Source organism: Capsicum annuum, chromosome 10, assembly GCF_002878395.1.
Source record: "Capsicum annuum cultivar UCD-10X-F1 chromosome 10, UCD10Xv1.1, whole genome shotgun sequence".
Classification (NCBI taxonomy): Eukaryota; Viridiplantae; Streptophyta; class Magnoliopsida; order Solanales; family Solanaceae; genus Capsicum; species Capsicum annuum.
The window spans coordinates 80,325,524-80,340,640 of record NC_061120.1 but is presented as its reverse complement, the minus strand read 5'-3'; the positions used below and the strand labels follow the sequence as shown (position 1 = coordinate 80,340,640).

The 15,117-nt window shown below is 36.1% G+C and overlaps 1 pseudogene; it reads left to right on the top strand.

Moving 5' to 3' along the window:
• LOC107844208 overlaps window positions 1–15,117 on the top strand; it is a 34,097-nt pseudogene that overhangs the window by 16,961 nt on the left and 2,019 nt on the right.

Below are 15,117 nucleotides of genomic sequence, written 5' to 3'. Positions count from 1 at the left end.
AAAAATAATAAAATCTATTTTAAAACTAACAAAATACAAGATAAGTTAACTACCTAGTCTTAGGAATATGGTTAAGAAATATTAATATCACAACATTCTTTATTAAAAATTGAAAGAAGAAACAAATATAATTTAGAAAAATTTCTTTTTTTTTTCTTTCTTTTTCTAAAAATAAATAAATAAACAAATAAAAACTAAAAAATAAAAGTTAAAACTTATTTAAAATGTTACTCTATTTTTGTAGTTTTTTCAAAATTTTTAAAATAAATTTAGTAAAAATAAGATAAATTTAAAATATCTAATTTAGACCCTAAAACGAAATTGAACACTAAAATGGCAAAAACACTTAGGTTTGGTAAAAAAATTAAGTGTTTACACTACTACACAAACAACAAGATTACAAATTAAAGATAATAACTTGACATACAATATTATAGAATCTAAGAACCCTAACAACATGAAAGGACCCTAAGACTAAAGAATATTATTACCAAACTCTTACTTGGACCAAGAAGAACTTAATGACCTCAAGATCCTAGTTTCTAGCCAAGATTCAACCCAAGTGTCACTCCAATTGGGAATTTCGATTTTGAGCTTCTCCAATCAAAGAGAGAAGTTCAAATTATTACAAGTCTTGTGTTCTCAAAATATCATGAATGAACTAACCCCAAAATAACCCTAACACTATCTATTTATATTAGTCCACAAAGGGAGATAACAAATGACCATCCTACCCTTGCCAAGGGGTGGCCTTGGAGTGTAAGTTTATTACACTTCAAGACTACTTTTCACACTTAAAAACATTTAATCCATTGGAAGGCTCAAGTACAAACTCACACACGGACATTTTCATGAACATAGCTTGGAGTTTTTGTAACTCTCGAGCTTGGCTACGTGTGAATGGTCGTGAACTTGTTGGACAACTTGTAGAACTTGTTGGATAGCTTGGTACACCCGTATCATAAATACATCAATTGGGATCAGACCATGCTAGGTATTGTAATACCTGAGCTGCCATCCATAAACACATCAACCAGGATCGACCCTATGCTAGGTATTAAAACCCCTTGGGCTGCCACCCATAAACCCATCAACTAGGATCGGCCCTGTTCTAGGTATCAAAACCCCTTAGGCTACCACCCATAAATACATTAATTAGGATTGACCCTATGCCAGGTATCAAAACCCCTAGGTCTACCATCCATAAATACAGATTTGTATTACTTAGCTTATTTAACTTTTGAGATCGTTACTTTGGTGGTCATAATTCGTTTGAGCTCTTGGAACTAGGAACCATAGACATGTGATGCAGATATATGAATAAAATACTCGAGGCAACAATAATGATAGGAAGTAAAAGAGACTTCAATGTGATACTTAGGAACTTGTAGGACTCATTGAACATACACAAGTAAGCCATGAGGACGTGTGGGAAATAAGGACTTTAGGAAGTGTACAAATAGTCGATTAAGGAATATAAAAAGAGAGCAAATAGTTCTATTTAGCACATAGTTCATTTAAAACCCTTTTAAACTTTTCAAATGTATTTTTCCAATAGAGACTCATAGCTTCTCAAATTAAGAGGTTCAAACTTTATAATAAATGTTTACTAGACGATAAGAAATAAAAGGGTACATGAGCTTGAGAATTATTGAGTTACATGGACAAATTCTAATAAGGAACAATTGCACATTTCAAGTAAGGATACACAATTGTATGATTAAGCCAACAAGGAATCCATAAGGTCAACATTATTCTAACACGATAAAAGTGATATCAAATTAAAGGAACATATTATTGTGTGAACCAAATAAAGTATACAATCAAATAGACAATTGGAGCTAATGATAGAATGAGCATTTATTATACACAAGTTGGTGACAAGAGTACAAGTTCAAATTTATTTGCAAACCTTGGTCTTTTTACACATAAGCCACCCAATCATAACTTGAAGAGTTCAAATCGTAACCCAAACAATTATTTCAACTTCCTCAAATTATAAACGAGTATATACAACCTTAACGCACAAATTAAATACTCTTGAATTTCCAATAATTCCAACATGTTTATATGAATCAAGGTTAGGGCCAAGAGTAAGACTAATTTGTGCAAATTACACTAAGTTTTCGAAACACTAAACCCAGACAACCCCATTGTCAAGTGTTAAAACTTAGTTTTGAATGGGCGAACGGGAGAATTAAGATTTACGGTCTTCCTGAAAGTAGTAGGTAAATGTCTTGGTCTTGCAAAAAGACCAGAATCACCAAAAAATACATTTTGTACAAGAAGACATCATTAACATACTAACTATAGCACATAGAGGGTTTTTAAACTAGGGAATGTGTCCACTATTTAGGGCCATAACAACAAAATCAGTTTTTGATATATCAATATAAGTAGTAGAGCTGCATGTTATCTTTCCAAAATATATTTTTGTACTTAGAATGGATACTACCCACTGAGATATGCTAGGTTTACTAAACCCTATATAATTTCACAACGTGTTGAAGTTACTTACACACAACTTATGACATACCTAAACCCCCAATATTTTCCCTATCAATGTTTTATTGAGTATGAACTATTCTTATGACTGGAGATTCTCTATTGTTTTACTTTCAAACTACGCACTACATCCATATTAACATGAGCTCTCAACAAGGGATAACTATTTCAAATGAGTGTGAACAATATAATCTAGAAGTTCTACAAGATGTCCCTTAATAATAGTACACTCGATTCAAAATCTTGAAATCAAGAATTGTACCATGAGAAGAAGGTAATGGCCTCTACAAACATATTCATAATTTTTTACCAGTACAACTACCACCATTCAATCTTCCTTTTAAGACGTTAGTATACATTGATATAAGTGGTAATGCTAGTGTTAATATCTAACCAACCCACAATTTATCCAACCTCGTAGGCTCAACAAGTTTCGACTAACCAAAATCACATACTATAACAAGGAAGCAATGCAAAAATAAACAATAAGAGCCAAGCAAATTGTAGCCTCAACAATCTTACCTGTCCATACTTTAGCTCATACAACTGTCACAACTATAACAGGACAACCTACTGTTGATATCTACCAACCAATTCTACCTGTGCCCGATTCTTATATCACCAACTTCTTACTAAGCCCCCATATACCCTACAAACAACTAATAATAAGAATTTAGAGTTATATTTCACAACCATAAGGATTGCAATGTAACACATGAGGTGGAATTTAGGCGTACATGCACCCCGATCCCTAGCCTAAGGGCATATAATGCATGTATTGTAGGCATCAGCCAATCCTAGTGTCTAAGGCATAAAATGCATGTGGGAAACTAATAGACAAATCATACCATCACAACAATTTCAGCTAACCAGGGATCCATAATAAAAATAAGTAAATCGTAATGCCGGTCAATAAGTCCACCATAGTGTCTAACAAGAAATCAATCATGTGACACATAATTACGATAGATAGAAACCCCACCAATAATAGTACGTAGATGACTGTGCCTCCACTGTACCAAAACCGTAATACATGATCAATCCAACCAAAGTGAAAATCCAATAAATACGATAGTGAAGACATCAATCTCACCCCTTTTTTTGGATGCGAGGATGTTGCCCTCTAGTAATAAATGTCAAAATAATTAAGAAGCAACTTTGTACGAGTAAAAATTACACCACAAAAAAATTGTAGCGGTAAGTTTTGGTCTTATACTAAGGGTACGACACACCAGCAAGGTTACATATACCATCCACATGAAATTATCTTCGATCCACAAACTCTCAAATTTTATAATAACTATTTTCATCAACAGTAAGGACTCTCATGACTTACTAACAAATAAAAGTATAATTGATGGGAAATTAAATCTTAAAATGACTCTATTCGGCTCAAAATCAATATAATGACTTGATAATGGTTAGTTGGTAATTCTTACCTTTTAAACTTACCTGCGATAGACATCAGCAGATAAAAGTTATTTACCAAAAATCATGCCAACAATAATTTAGAAATATCTAATAACGACTCTTTTCAATAGCACGCTAGACTCAAAAAAATCACGCATCTTATGAAATCATTCCAAAAATAAATAAAAAAAACCTTTAACATACCTCAAATTCAAATATGACTTTCTTGGTGATGACACAATTCCCTTTTAGAAATCAAGTGTGACATTTAAGTAATTTTTTTTCACAATATTTTCTTCAGTGTACTGTATGCAATATATATATATATATATGCTCCAGTTTACATATATATATATATATATATATGCTCCAGTTTACAATTTTTATATTTGATAAAGAATACCACCACTAGTTATATGTATGCCATATATATATGCTAAAGAGTAGTTGGCGGTGGAACAATTAGTATACAAAAGCTACTTCATTACTTACCTAATTTCTAGAGAAAAATTAAATTAAACATACATAGGGGGTCACATGGGGCGGTGGAGTACTCCTATAAGGATAGTATATATATACACATAATATCATCTATCTATCAGTTCTAGTAAAATTATATCTTTAGGATATACTACAAATAGTGGAAACTTTACTTGGATAAATATCACCCAATATAATAGTAACAATGATTTTTGTACTTAGTTAAGACTTGACATTTACTTTAAAATAATCCATAAATTTTAAAACTCTTTTAAAATAAATACATACACAAAAATATCATAACTTGATAATCTTATTTCATAAATATTAAACACAGTTTAAAAAGGCAATAAGAATATAACTTTTTTTACCAAATTGAAATTTAAATTAAATATTTTTGAACACACTAGGTACTAATAAAATTTTCAAACCTAAGCTTGTAAGCCTTTGATATGGGATGAAGGACACGCCATAAATATTATCCGGAATGTTACGTTATATGTTGGTAACTCCTATATAACTTATTTCCCCTTATAAACGCTTTTAATTTAACAAAAGGATATAATATCTTTTTAATCCTCAAAATACTTTTTCAGAACAAAACTACCAACACCCCTCTCCCCTCTGTTCTATACATGTCATTCATTTTTCTCTTGGTAAGGATACTTTTAAATAAATAAAATAATCAGAAAAGGGTCAAAAATATTTCTGAACTATTTAAAATGAAGTAAATATATCTTTCGTTAGTTTTTTGATTAAAAAATATTTTTTATTAAATTTTTGGATCAAAAATACCCCTCTCTAACAGAATGACACCAAGCACGCCATGCGGACAAAAAAGCTACATGATCAGTCTACGTCAGCATCCACTTTCACACAATAAGTCTTCTTTTTATTCAAACCAGACATTTCTACTTCAAAGCGTTTTTGTTCACTGTTTAATGATTTCAGTTTCCTTGGGGTGAGAACTTGATCAGTTTCATCTTTATTAGTAAGTGAAGAACTTGGTGTGCTTTCAACAAAAGAATTTTCCTTCCCTGGTTATTTGTATCAACCTTACTCTTCACAGCACTGGAATGTGAAATAGAAGTATCTGTAGAGATTTTCCTTTCCTGTTCATTTATACAAGCATTCACGGTATTTGCACCCTGCGATGCATCTGGTGTAATTCCCTAATTCCTCTCGCTAGAAACTTTATTTTTCACGGGTTCATTATTAAGAATGGGTTCATTTGCCTCCTCAGCAATAGGATGATTGACTGCACCTTCTTTAATAGCATCTTCTTTGTCCATGACACGAGTCTACTACCATGGAAACACTTAACAACTATAGTGAGTTTCTAAATTTAGCAGCTGTCATTATCTAACTAAATCAAAAAAAAATTATTATTAGTTCCAAGAAATCTATGAACAAAGCAAGAGGTGTCCCTCACCTTAGACGACACGTTTTAAATAAACAGCTACTTTCTTTTCTACTTCAAACCGCAACCGTAACACAACTATATGGGACTTGTAACTCCAACACTCGACCAACAACAACATATCTAAAATAAGCAAAGTTCTAAATGGTCGAGTCGAACATTAAAATCGAGAATGAGGTGATTTTCCATGTGGACGCTGATGTGGACTAGCCATGTGGCTTTTTTTCCACATGCGTGCTTGGTGTCCTTCTGTTAGAGAGAGGGGTATTTTTGACCCAAAAATTTAACGTAGGAGTATTTTTTAGCCAAAAAATTAATGAAGGTTATTTTTGCTCCATTTTAAATAGTTCAGAGATATTTTTGGCCCTTTTCCGTAAAATAATTTATCAACACTTTTTTATTTATCAATTACAACACATCAATCACTTATTATCTGTTTCAATACTTTTATCCAAATACGAGTAATTACAAAATAAACTTCAACACTTAAAGTACTTATCGATCAACACATAATACTTACCAACTACTTACATTAACTACTTCAAACCGACTCTATAAAAGTGGCAATTTTGACTCACAATATTATTTTCTTTCTTGTCTCAATATCATCCTTTTGTTTTCTTACTTCTTTTAAAATACATTTTCAGTTGGTATCAAATGAATGAACCATGAAGACTTTAAGTGATGGGGAAAGCCTTACCACCGAAAAAGAGGATGAAATAGTGAATGATTTCTTATGAGCTTTAAGGAGGGTCTGTTAAAAAGAAAAAGGTTGGCCTACTAATATTACAACTTACAAAGTCTCAAAAACAGCCATGAATGCATACACAAGAATTGTGGCCAAAAAGTATTCTTCTATGTGCGTCAACTGCATTTGCCCCGTTATGCGAAGACGGACATTAATTATGTCACGATCCAAAAACGAGGGTCATGATGGCACTTGTCGCGGCGTACCTTGACAGGTAAGCCAATCACACAAACTGATACAAAAAGAGGAAAAGATAAAAATATTCCAAGGTAAGGCTTCTAGAACGAAGCCGAACCATATAAATAATCATAACAATGCGGAAAGAACTTATCCAAAATACCAATAATGCCCAAAATCAGGTGTTAATAATGTAAGAACTACTAATACAATCCAAGAGTCAAATACATTGGAAAAAATAACCACAAAGGAATTATAACTGTCTCCGAATACTAATAAAGACATAACTACTATGGCAAGATAGAGGTGAACTTCGGTCGCATGAATGTCCAACCGCTACCTTGAAAGCTCTAACAATCGCCCGAATCTAGCAAGTTAAGGCGCACTCGAGCTTAGACTTGCATCAAAAGGGCGCAATAGGCATGATTACGGTCCACTTGTACTCAGTAGGTATCATAGGCTGACCAAACAAAGTAATAAATAAAGCATACAAAATATACACTAAGGGCACGTCATCTGCAATCAGAAAATATCCCACAACGGTAGCCCACACCGCTTGTACTAACAATTCTAATATATCTCACATATTTTACATCAACACACCAAGATATAGGACACAATTATACATTACGTCACATATAAATGAAACAAGAGAGAACATGTAGATACAAGATCATTAAATACAATTACAGGAAGGTAAGACAAATACATAGACGACAAGTCAATAAGACAATACAACACAATATAAACACAATAAAGTAAGTGCAACGTATATGATGATGATGAACGAGGTCGTCGCACAACCTCCGGGATCATTGTACAATCCCAGTATACACCTACGGAGGCAAGCCTCCCAACGCAGGACCCATGGGGGGTTTATCAACCCATATACAATTCATATATCTCATATCTCCTTTCCGACATCCTTCGGAAAGGGTTTTATAAGGCGTTACAGTATTTATTTAAAAAGGTGTTGCTAGTATTTCTCAGATGTTGCCACGGTGGTACCAATGTTTCATGAATGAGTATGATATAAAGATGTAATGCTTACAACCATTCACAATGAGTATTTCCGTAATCAATCACATGATATATTTCCACAACCAACTCCAATGATACCTTTCCACAACCACATGAGCCAATATCCACTTATTATATTCGTTTCATTCATGAATTTTCACATGTCTCATATGCCAATAAAGTCTGAATACAATCACAATACACCAATGGTACCTCATTAAAAAATATAATACAATTATTCACATGTATTCAAGGCTATCAATATCATATAGGACCCCACACGGTCAAACATATCACATAATATCTCAATTTCGATAATTACATCATATATACACCCCCACACGGGAACAACACATAGATAGTCATTTTTCATGATTAGTTCCCACCCTTAACTTGTATTTTGTATCATCATTTACTAACCAAACCAGTCTGAAAGATTTAAGCTATAACCTACCTCGAAAGTTGAAACCGGTTGCTACACTTGAACCCGTGACCTTAATTTTCACAAACAATCCTGAACTCCACTAAAACATCAAATATGAAATCTATGCGTCAAGACAAAACCAATGACACTCATATTGACTACTTTTGATTCGGGATCAAACGAATCCCCAAAATGGCTTTTCAAAAAAAAGGGCAAAATTGGAATTTTACTTCAAAAACATGTTCCCCATATTTTTAGAAACCTACAGATGAAAACTCAAGTTAAATCGAGTCAAAAACGAGGTTCAAATCGAAAAAAAACTATTTTTGAGCTTTACCGGGTACAATCTTTGAAATCCGAGTACAAATAAAGAATCAGAGTTGTTTTGAAGGTTACATTGATGAAAAACTAGTAATTATAAGATAAAAATATTATTCAAGTGAAAGGGGTAAAATTTAGGTTTAAAATCATGCCCTAAGATTTTTGGGGTTTTGAGAAATTTATCAAGAAATTACTAAGAAATGGGGTGAATTATTACCTTAAATCCATAATAAAATCAAGAAATGGGTGTTAATCTAGCTTCCCAAGCTCCCACAAACTTTACTTTTAAGCTCTCAAACTATTTAGGGTTTAACTCTCAAGAGGCAAGATGAAAAAAGAGCAAAATGGACCCCAAAACTATTTATATAGTGCAGAAAACCTGTACTAAAAGGATAAAAAAAAAGCTGCAGTTTTTTTTTTGTTTTAAAGTCTACTTCGGACTTCGACGAGGTGTCCGAGATTCATTTAGAGTTCGATTTATGCAAACGAACTATGCAATCACATTAAATCAATGTTCCGTACGCGATGGCAATGTCAGATTTTCAAAAAAAACGTCGTTTTCACAAAGTTGACCCCCGAAATTCGAAATTATAATTTTTCAAATCGATAGTTGAAATGAGATTTAAAAGCCGTAAAATCATACCAAACATGCTAACACGCTAAATTCAATATTCTGAATCTACTGGCAAAGTCGGATTTCCATCCGAGGTCGTTTCGATCAAATGTAGGTTCCACACCCATATTTTTAATTTTTCAACTTTCCGATCAATAGGTCAAAATGAGCTCGGGTGCACCGAAACTCGAACCAAAAGTCTACCTAGCCTAAAATCGATATTCCGAAGTTGTTGACCTAATTCGTTCGGCGATCCGTCGCACGGATCAAAAGATATTCACATAATCTAAAATAAAGCTCTCGAAGCCATCAAAAACCACAATATTGCATAAATAATACCAAAATGCATCAAAAATCATACCAATCACTCCCACACCTCAGAAATATTATAATGCACTTACGGAGAGGGGTAAAATAGTCAAATCATACAAAATCACCAATTTCACATATTTCATCAAATTTTTAAGTCGTTACATCATCCGCCACTAAAAATCTAGTTCGTCCTCGAACTAAGGCAAAAGAAATACCTGAATCAACAAAGAGCTGGGGATAAGGACTACGCATATCAGACTCGACCTCTTAAGTAGCTTCATCTATAGGTCGACTGCCTAACTATAGGGATTACTCTAGAGCTCAACTGCCTAACATCCCTAGCCAAAATGGAAACTGGCTCCTCAACAAAGGACAACCGCTCTTCTAACTGAACCGACTCCCAATGAATGACATGAGACTCATCTGGAATATAACGATGAAACATAGAAACATGAAAAACTGGATGAAAACCTGATGGATCAAGGGGCAAAGCCAACTCATAATCCACACCACCAACAGTCCGAAGAATCTTAAATGGACCAATATACCTAGGGCTAAGCTTGACCCTCTTCCCAAACCTCATCACACCCTTCATGGGTGAAACTCTAAGGAAAACACGAGCACCAAATCTCAAGGCACGAAGTCTACGATCAGCATAACACTTCTGCCTACTTTGAGTTAATCTAAGTCTATCCTGAATGACCCAAACTCTATCCAACGACTCGTGAAGTAAGTACGCACCTCGAGGTCTCACCTCTGAAACATTGAACTAACCTACTGGGGAGCGACAACGCCTACCATATAATACCTCAAAAGAAACCATATTAATACTGGAATGGTAGCTATTACTATATGCAAACTCTGCTAAAGCCATTTGTTGCTCCCACTGGCCACCAAAATCCATCGCATACGCGTGAAGCATATCCTCCAAAACCTGGATAGTCCGCTCTAACTGGCCATCAGTCTGGGGCTGAAATGTTATGCTAAGATCAACTTGAATACCCAATTCATCCTGAAAAGTCTTCCAAAAGTGAGATGTGAACACAAAACCTCGATCTGAAATAATGGACACTGACACACCATGCAGATGCACATTCTCATGAATGAAGATATGGGCTAACCTCTTAGAACTGAATGAGACCTGAACCGGAATAAAATAAGCTGACTTGGTAATCGATCCACGATGACCCAAACATTATCAAAACCATGAGAAGTACGAGGCAACCCAGTCACAAAGTCCATAGTGATTCGTTCCCACTTCCACTTGGGAGGTAACTTCTGAAGCAAACCACCAGGTCTCATATGCTCGGCCTTCACCTGCTGACAAAATAGGCAATGATCCCCAAAAAAATCTGCTATATCTCTCCTCATGCCACCCCACCAGTAGTGCTGTCTCAAATCACGATACATCTTAGTCACACCTGGATGGATGAAATATCTGAAACAATGGGCCTCCTCCAAGATCAACCTAATCTAGCCACCCACTTTTGGCATACAAACTCAGCCTCTAATCTGTAAAACTCCATTTGAATCAAGTGAGGATTCCGTATCCTCCCCACTCAATACCTTATCTCGAATCAACCTCAATCTAACATCATCAAACCAATGAGCTCGAATCTGCCCCATCAAAAAAGATCTAGCATCCACAAATGCCAAAACACGCCCCAGTGTCGAAATATCAAGCCTAACCATCTGGTTAGCTAAAAACTGAATCTCTAAGGCTAAAAGCCTCTCCTAGGTTCAAAAATGCGCCAAGCTACCCATGCTATTCGGCTTTTCGCTCAAGGCATCTGCAACCACCATAGCTTTGCCCGAATGGTAGAGAATAGCCAAGTCATAATACTTAAGAAACTTAAGCCAACGGCGCTGCCTCATATTAAGATCTCGCAGGGTGAAGAAGTACTGAAGACTACGATGATCTGAGAAGATCTCACAATAGACTCAATACAAGTAGTGCCTCCACAACTTCAAAGCAAACACAATTGCGTACAACTCCAAATCATGGGTAGAATAATTTCTCTCATGGGGCTTCAATCTTAACGATATGCATACATAATTACCTTGCCCTTCTGCATCAACACAATACCTAACCCAACACCTGAAGCATTACAAAAGACAGTAAAATCCACGCCCTCCTTGGGTAAAGCTAATATAGGAGCTTAAGTCAACAAAACCTTGAGCTTTTGAAAGCTCGCCTCACAAGTATCGGACCACTGAAAATAAATCTTCTTTTTGGTCAACTTAGTCAAAGGAGCTGCAATGGAAGAGAAACCCTCAACAAAACATCGATAATACCCGGCCAAGCCAACAAAACTTTGAATATAGATGGGCAAAGTAGGTCTAGCCTAATCACGAACTGTTGCAACCTTGGTTGGATCAACCATAATACCTTCCTTAGTCACCACATGACCCAAGAAAGAAATAGACTCCAACCAAAACTCGCACTTAGAGAACTTAGTATACAACTCCTCATCCTTCAATCTCTGAATCACAATTTGTAAACACAATAACAAAGGAGTCGAGATATATTTGAAACACCCGATTCTTCAACTCCATCAACGAGGCAGGGAAATTGGTCAACCCAAAAGACATGACCAAAAACCCATAATGACATATCAAGTTTGAAAAGCCGTTTTTGAAATATCCAAAGCTCTAATCCTCAACTGGTGATAACCAAATCATAAATCAATCTTCGAAAACACCGCAGCACCCTAAAGCTGATCAAACAAATCATCGACGCGAGAAAGAAGATACTTATTCTTAACCATCACCTTATTCAACTACCGATAATATATTCACATCCACATAGACCCATCATTTCTCTACACAAACAAGACAGGTGCACCCCAAGGTGAAATACTAGGTCGAATAAATTCCTTATCCAACAACTCCTGCAACTGATCCTCCAGTTTATTCAACTCTGTTGAGGCCATCCTATAAAGAGAAATGGAAATAATCTTGGTGTCCAGCTCAACATCAATAATAAAATCAATATCTCGATTCAAAGGCATACTAGGCAAGTTTGTAGAGAACACATCCATAAACTCACGAACGACATAGATAGAATCCAAGAAAGAAGGTGAAATAACACTGGTGTCATGAATATAAGCTAAGTAAGATAAACATCCTCTCTCAATCAATTTATGAGCCTGAACATAAGATATGACCCTCTTAGGACCCGAATAAAGTGTACCCTTCCAAGCTATCCTTGGCACACCCAACGAAGCTAAAGTCACAATTTTAGCAAAATAATCTAAGATAGCATGATAAGGAGCTAACCAATCCATGCCTAAAATAACATCAAAATCGGCCATGTCTAAAACAAGTAAGTCTACCAAATTCTCACGCCCGGCAAAACTCACAACACAAGATCGGTACGCCTAATCCATTACTAAAGAATCACCTATCGGGGTAGATACACGAATATGCATGGTAAGAGGATCACTAATAGAATCAAAATCCAAAGAAAAATACACAGACACATAGGAGAAAGTTAATTCGAGATTAAATAATACATATGCAGGTCTAAAATAAATGGGGGAGGTACCTGTAATCATAATATTAGAAGCCTCTGCCTCAGGTCTGGCTGGTATAGCATAACACTGTCCATGACTACAAACTGGCTGAGTAGCCCCACAACTACCATCACGACCTCCACTACCTCTACCACTCGCACTTTCGGTGAAACCTCTACCTTCCACAACTGAAATAGGAGTAGCTTTAAACACTCGACGAGGACACTCCTTGGCCGCATGGACAGTCTCATCACATACATAGAAAACTCTAAACTTGCCCTGACGGCCACCCTACACTACTGAACTAGAAGACCCACGAGAACCTCTAAAATCTCTACCTCGTGAAGTCTGATCTCTGAACTTACCAAAACGGCGCACCTTTTTGGTGCCTCACTGAGATACCCGAGGAATATCCTCTGTCACCTTAACATGATCCACAATACTCTGAAAAGAACCTCCAAACACAACCATCTGAGATGTGGCTCGCTGAAGAGTATGAAGAATGAAAAGTCCAGCTGGCCGAGATACCACTTAAGGAGGTAACACAGATGATGGCTGAACTCCTGATCTCAAAACCTCATTGTCAGATATCGGCACTGAAGGTGGAATAATACTCGGTATCTGAGGAGTACCTAAACCAGAAGTAGGTGCAACAGGAGGATCCACACTCTGAACTGGAGAATACCCAGCGAAACCAAAGGAGAACCCTCTAGACAGGTCAGTAAACGTGCCAACAATTTCTCCAACACTGGGGCAGATAAAATCTGAAGAAATAAAGTAGGACCCACACTTCCAACCTGCTCAACACGAGGCTCAGGACAGAGTCCCCTAGCATTTCTCCTAGATGGGGCTGCACCACAAGCCCATCCACGACACGAGGTTCGCCCTCTAGGAGAAGGCTCTGCCTCTCTACCCTCGCAAGACCTAGACGACACCATCTGTGCAGAAAGAGTGAGACACAGCTCAAAATACAAGGTATGAAAGAACTTTGCACGATAAAGAGTAAAATAAGGAAAGTTTCCCAAAGACATTTTATAGCCTCTCAAAGATAGATACATACATCTATATATTGATTCGCGAGACTCTATTAGAAATCCTATTCTTACACCGTTGAGACCAATGAAACCCGAATTCTCTGATACCAATTTATTACGACCCAAAAAGAAGGGTCATGATGGCACTTGTCGCGGCATACCTTGACAAGTAAGCTTATCACCCAAACTGATACGAAATAAGAAAAAAATAGAAATATCCCAAGGTAAGGCTTCTAGAATGAAGCCGAACCATATAAATAATCATAACAATGCAGAAAGAACTTATCCAAAATACCAATCATGCCCAAAACCAGGTGTCAATAGTGTAAGAACTACTAATACAATCCAAGAGTCAAATACATTGGAAAAATAACCACAAAGGAATTATAACTGTCTCCGAATACTAATAAAAACATAACTACTATAGAAAGATAGTGGTGAACTTCGCACGCATGAATGTCCAACCGCTACCTTGAAAGCTCCAACAATCGCCCGAATTAAGCAAGTTATGGCGCACTCGAGCTAGGACTTGCACTGAAAGGGCACAGTAGGCATGGGTAGGGTCCACTTGTACTCAGTAGGTATCATAGGCCGACCAAGCAAAGTAGTAAATAAAGCATACAAAATATGCACTAAGGGCACGCCACCTGTAATTAGAAAATATCCCACAATGGTAGCCCACACAACCTTCACTAATAGTTCTAATATATCTCACATATATTACATTAACACACCAAGATATAGGACACAAGTATACATTACGTCATATATAAATAGAACAAGAGAGAATAAGTAGATATAAGATCATCAAATATAAGTAAAGGAAGGTAAGACAAATACATAAATGACAAGTCAATAAGACAATACAACATAATATAAACACAATAAAGTAAGTGCAATGTATATGATGATGATGATGATGCACGAGGTCATCACACAACCTCCGGGATCATCACATAATTCCCGTATACACCTACGGAGGCAAGCCTCCCAACGCAGGACCCATAAGGGGTTTGTCAACCCGTATACAATCCATATATCTCATATCTCTTTTCTGACACATCCCTCGGAAAGGGTTTTATAAGGTGTTACAATATTTATTTAAAAAGGTGTTGCCAGTGTTTCTCAGATATTGCCA